Below are 6,067 nucleotides of genomic sequence, written 5' to 3'. Positions count from 1 at the left end.
GAGAGAGTGAGAGAGAGAGAGAGGGCGAGAGAGCCTGAGAGAGTGGGAGAGAGTGGGAGAGCATTAGAGAGAGAAAAGTGAGCGAGAGCATCAGGGAAATGTTGAGTGAGTGTGTGCAGTGTCTGGGAAAGTAAACATATGACAGCAAGAGGGAGCAAGAGGATGAGAGGCCGAGAGTGCGAGACATGTGGAAAAGCAAGTGAGCGAGAGAGTAAGAGAGTGGCAGAGTGCAAGAGAGCACGAGAGAGTGAGTCAGTAAGTGATAGCGAGAGAGTGGAAAGAGTGAGAGAGTGCGAGGGAGCAAGCAAGCGGAAGCGTGATTGAGCAGAAGAGGGAGTGGGTTAGCGACAGAGCAAGAAAGCCAAAAGGAAGAGGGGGAGAGAGAGAGAGAGAGGGAGGGAGATAAGAAGAGAGCATGAGAAAGCGAGAGGTAGAGCAAGAGAATGAGAGAGAGGGAGACAACTAGAGAGCCTGAGAGAGCGAGGGGGTGAGAAAGTGTGAGAGACAGAGAGGAGAACAGTGAGAGAGAGGGAAAGAATGAGAGAGAAAGGGAGAGGGAGAGAGTGAGGAATTAAGAGGGAGGGCGGTAGTATTAGAGAGTGAGAGAATGAGAAAGCGGGACAGAGAGAGAGTGCCTGATATGAGAGAGTAGGGGAGAATGAGAGCGAGAGAGGTTGTGTAGAGCAAGAGAGAAGGAGAAGAGTAAGAGTGAGAGGCTAGGACTGAACGGGACAATGACAGAGCGAGCAGGAGAGCAGGGGACAGAGTAGTAGAAGGAGAGAGCGAGTGACAGAGAGCAAAAAGCGGCAGAGCAAGAGATTGGGATAGGGAGGAACAGTGACAGTGAGAGAGCAAAAGAGTGCGAGGGAGTGGGACAGCAAGACAGGCCAAGGGAGTGCGTGAGAGAGATATACCAGGAGCGAGTGAGAGAGTGGGAGAGCGGAAGAGTGACAACATGAGAAAGAGTGACAGCGAGAGAGCTGATGAGGAGAAGACTGCAAGAGAGCGGGAGAACAACAGAGCATGCGAGTGAGAGTGGGAGAGTGGAATGGAGCTTAAGGGCATATGAAGGAGACAAATGTGAGAACTCGAGAGAGCAAGAAAGCAAGAGGGAAGGAGGCATTTCGAAAGCGAGAGAGGAAGACAGCGAGTGAGCGAGAGGGTTTTGAGTGTGAAAGCATGAGAGAGCGAGAGAGGGAGAGAGAGAGACAAGAGCGAATTGGAGAGAATGAGAGAGCATTAGAGCGTGAGAGTGTCTGAGTTTGAGCAAGAGCATGGAGAACGTGAGACATTGGAAAATGCGTGAGTGGGAGAGAGCAAACAAATGGGAGAGTAAGAGAGCGAGAGAGTCAGAGAACAATGGAGAGAAGGAACAAGAGAGAGAGAGAGAGGGGGAGAATAGGACTGCAAGAGAGTGAAAGAGAAAGAGTTGGACAGAGAGATAGAGCAGAAGAGCGAGGAGATCAAAACAGAACAAAAGAGTGAAGGAGGGCGAGAGAGCGAGAGAGACAGAGAGAGCAAGGGAGCAGAGGAGCAAGAGACAGAAAGAGGTGGTGAGCCATAGCAGTAGGGTTGTCAGAGTGATAGAGTAGTAGAGAATGAGCGAGCAAGTCAGCTAGCAGCAGAGAGAGAGAGAGAGATAGAGTGAGAGAGAGGGAGAGCAAGAGGGTTGGAGAGAGCAAGAAGACATGAGTGAGTGGGAGAATGCGAGAGATGGAGGGAGTGGCATAAATCGAGAGAACAAAGGAGTTTGAGCGAGAGAGAGTGAGCAGCAGAATGACATTGGGAGAGGGCGAGAAAGGGGTGAGGGTGAGAGTGAGAGAGTTAGCAAGAGATGGGAGAGAGCAAGGGAGCGGGAGAGTGACCGAGAGAGCAAGAGAGTGGTAGAGAGTGAGAAAGTAGGACAGCGATAGAGTAGGAGAACGAGAGAGTGACAGTATGGGAGAGTGGAGAGAGACAGAGCGGCAGAGCGAGAGAGAGTGAAAGAGTTAGAGATCAAGAGAGAGTGGCAGAGCGAGAAATTGGGAGGATAGAAGGAGAGGGCAAGAGAACACGAGAACCTAGGAAACCAGAGAATGTGAGACCAAGGGAGAACAAAAGTACAAGAGACAGCATGATACTGGGAAAGCGAGAACGCAAGAGAGCGAGACAATGAGATACGAGGGGGCCTGAGAGCAAGAGAGAGTGAGCGAGAGAGCCGGAGAAAGAGTGAGAGAGAGAGTGAGAGGAAGAGACCTTAAGACACTGAGTGAGCATTTCAGCAACAGAACGGAAAGCGTGAGAAATTGGAGAATATTAGACTGGGAGAGAACGAAAACATGGGCGGCCCGGGAGAGCGGCAGAGTGCCAGAAAGAGCAAGAAGCAAGAGAGAAGGGAAGTGAGAACGCGGGAGAGTAAGAGAATGGAGAGATTGAGAGAGTGAGAGAGCAAGAGGCAGTGAGAGAGTGAGAGAGCAACAGAGACAAAGTGGATGGTGCGAGAGATTGTGGGGGCGATAGGGAGAGGGAGAAAGAGAGAGAATGCCTGAGAGAGAGAGACTGCCTGAGAGAGAGAGAGAGACTGTCTGAGAGAGAGAGAGACTGCCTGAGAGAGAGAGCGAGACTGCCTGAGAGAGAGAGAGAGACTGCCTGAGAGAGAGAGAGACTGCCTGAGAGAGAGAGAGAGAGAGACTGCCTGAGAGAGAGAGAGAGAGACTGCCTGAGAGAGAGAGACTGCCTGAGAGAGAGAGAGAGAGACTGCCCGAGAGGGAGAGAGAGACTGCCTGAGAGAGAGAGAGACTGCCTGAGAGAGAGAGAGAGAGACTGCCTGAGAGAGAGAGAGAGACTGCCTGAGAGAGAGAGACTGCCTGAGAGAGAGAGAGAGACTGCCTGAGAGAGAGAGAGAGAGACTGCCTGAGAGAGAGAGACTGCCTGAGAGAGAGAGAGAGAGACTGCCTGAGAGAGAGAGAGAGACTGCCTGAGAGAGAGAGAGAGAGAGAGAGAGAGACTGCCTGAGAGAGAGAGAGACTGCCTGAGAGAGAGAGAGTGACTGCCTGAGAGAGAGAGAGAGAGAGAGACTGCCTGAGAGAGAGAGAGAGAGAGAGAGAGCGAGACTGCCTGAGAGAGAGACTGCCTGAGAGAGAGAGAGAGAGAGAGAGAGAGACTGCCTGAGAGAGAGAGAATGCCTGAGAGAGATATACTGCCTGAGAGAGAGAGAGAGAGAGAGAGAGCGAGACTGCCTGAGAGAGAGACTGCCTGAGAGAGAGAGAGAGAGAGAGAGACTGCCTGAGAGAGAGAGAATGCCTGAGAGAGATATACTGCCTGAGAGAGAGAGAGAGAGAGAGACTGCCTGAGAGAGAGAGAGAGAGACTGCCTGAGAGAGAGAGAGACTGCCTGAGAGAGAGACTGCCTGAGAGAGAGATTGCCTGAGAGAGAGAGAGACTGCCTGAGAGAGAGAGAGAGACTGCCTGAGAGAGAGAAAGAGACTGCCTGAGAGAGAGAGATTGCCTGAGAGAGAGAGAGACTGCCTGAGAGAGAGAAAGAGACTGCCTGAGAGAGAGAGATTGCCTGAGAGAGAGAGAGACTGCCTGAGAGAGAGACTGCCTGAGATAGAGAGACTGCCTGAGAGAGAGAGAGAGAGACTGCCTGAGAGAGAGAGAGACTGCCTGAGAGAGAGAGAGACTGCCTGAGAGAGAGAGACTGCCTGAGAGAGAGAGAGAGAGAGACTGCCTGAGAGAGAGATTGCCTGAGAGAGAGAGAGACTGCCTGAGAGAGAGAGAGACTGCCTGAGAGAGAGAGAGACTGCCTGAGAGAGAGAGAGACTGCCTGAGAGAGAGAGAGACTGCCTGAGAGAGAGAGACTGCCTGAGAGAGAGAGAGAGAGAGACTGCCTGAGAGAGAGATTGCCTGAGAGAGAGAGAGAGACTGCCTGAGAGAGAGAGAGACTGCCTGAGAGAGAGAGAGACTGCCTGAGAGAGAGAGAGACTGCCTGAGAGAGAGAGAGTGACTGCCTGAGAGAGAGAGAGAGACTGCCTGAGAGAGAGAGAGAGAGACTGCCTGAGAGAGAGAGAATGCCTGAGAGAGATATACTGCCTGAGAGAGAGAGAGAGAGAGACTGCCTGAGAGAGAGAGAGACTGCCTGAGAGAGAGAGAGACTGCCTGAGAGAGAGAGAGAGAGACTGCCTGAGAGAGAGATTGCCTCAGAGAGAGAGAGAGACTGCCTGTGAGAGAGAGAGACTGCCTGAGAGAGAGAGAGAGACTGCCTGAGAGAGAGAAAGAGACTGCCTGAGAGAGAGAAAGAGACTGCCTGAGAGAGAGAGATTGCCTGAGAGAGAGAGAGACTGCCTGAGAGAGAGAGAGAGAGAGACTGCCTGAGAGAGAGAGAGAGAGACTGCCTGAGAGAGAGAGAGAGAGACTGCCTAAGAGAGAGAGAGAGACTGCCTGAGAGAGAGAGAGAGAGACTGCCTGAGGGAGAAGTTTGCCATAGAGAGTGAGCACGAGAGGACGAGAAAGTGGAAGATTGTGAGCGAGAGGGAGCACGGAGGGTGAGAGGGTGAGAGAGTGTGCAAGAGAGGAAGAGGGTGAAGGAGAGGGAACAGTCGAAACTATGGAAACAAGCGAGAGAGAGAGAAGGAGAGACAGAAACTGAGAAACCGCGAGAACTAGAAAGAAAGTGAGAGCGAGGCAGTGAGCGAGAGAGAGAGAGAGAGAACAGGAGAGAGAGACGGCGAGATACAGGGTGAACATGTAGAAAGCGTTACCGACAAAGATGAAGTTATAACGAGATGCACAGAGAGATGAAAATGTGGATGAATTTCACAAAGCAATGGCCATGATTTCGCAATGTGAATAAAGTGTGAAAGGGCAGCCTTCTTTCCTTTCTCTCTGCAAGAGAGACTCACTTCGTCTCATCCCCTGTTTTCCCTCTAGCCCTGCATTTGTTCCTGGGTAGAAAACAACCCGATTTCCTTTTGAAAACCACCATTGAACCTGCCGCCACACACTCCCAGGCAGTGCATCCCAGATCCAAAACACTGGCTACGTGAAGATAATAAACGTTTTCGTTATGTTTCCGTTGTTTCCTTTACCAACCACCTTAAACTGGTGCCATTTGGGTTTCGACCTTTCCGCCAACGGGAACAGCTTCCTCTGTAGACTCGGTCCAGATTTCTCATGATTTAGAAAGCCTCGATAGAACCTCCCCTTCCTTAACCTTCCCTCCTCTTAACAGGGGCGGGCGCAAGATGGTGGGGTTTAGAGGGAGATGGGTGGGGGGGAGTTTGTGGAATGGCCGCATGCGGGAGAGCAGAGCTAAAAACAAACTCCCCCTCGCTTTCAGGAACATTCGTGTTTACCAGAGAAGCGAGTTCGGCTTTCACCGGATATATAAATCAATCAAACTCCAGCATCACTGTGAACATTGGGAGTGCCAACAGGAAAATACGACGGTAAATTGGAGCTCATTGTAACCCCACCCGAGATAATGTGAGAATTTAACCCACTGACTTTACTGCAGGATACCACGTCACGATAAAACTCAATTATGGAGCAGCTTTATTAAGATAAAGGCACCGCAAAATTAGACATTTATTATTCAGGCAGCTATTTACAGGAAAAAAATGCTAGCTTATATACTTTCAACGTGGACTCTCGGCGGCAGATAGCACTTCATTTCTTGTAGCTTTGGATTTCATTGCTTAGCTCCCAGCTCTTATCTCTTGCTCCATTGTCCTTCCTTGGTTTGTTCTGTTGTGCGCCACGTGAAAATAACACGCTGTAAAGTGTCCTCATGATCCTTGCAAGCCGGCTCCGCTGAGGTTACTAATTCGAATTGTCCATGCACATTTCGCTGCTCGACCGTTGGGGTTCCTGCCCGATCGTGGGCGCATTCACGTGAACAGCCACTTGCCTGTCTATGGGCACAGTGACAGGATACAGCTCTGCTTACCTCACGGGTTCTAAACTGTCGCAAGCCTGTTTTTAAAGCATGGCAATATTTCTGCAGGTTATATTGTAGTATTGTGTAGTGTAGCAGCACTACAGGGAAAGACAGGCCCTTCACCCTCAATTCTAACAGTTTACATTAATAT

This window comes from Cetorhinus maximus, unplaced genomic scaffold (assembly GCF_964194155.1).
Source record: "Cetorhinus maximus unplaced genomic scaffold, sCetMax3.hap1.1 HAP1_SCAFFOLD_1340, whole genome shotgun sequence".
In the NCBI taxonomy this organism is placed as follows: domain Eukaryota; kingdom Metazoa; phylum Chordata; class Chondrichthyes; order Lamniformes; family Cetorhinidae; genus Cetorhinus; species Cetorhinus maximus.
The sequence above is the reverse complement of the archived record's forward strand: the minus strand, read 5'-3'. Positions refer to the sequence as shown.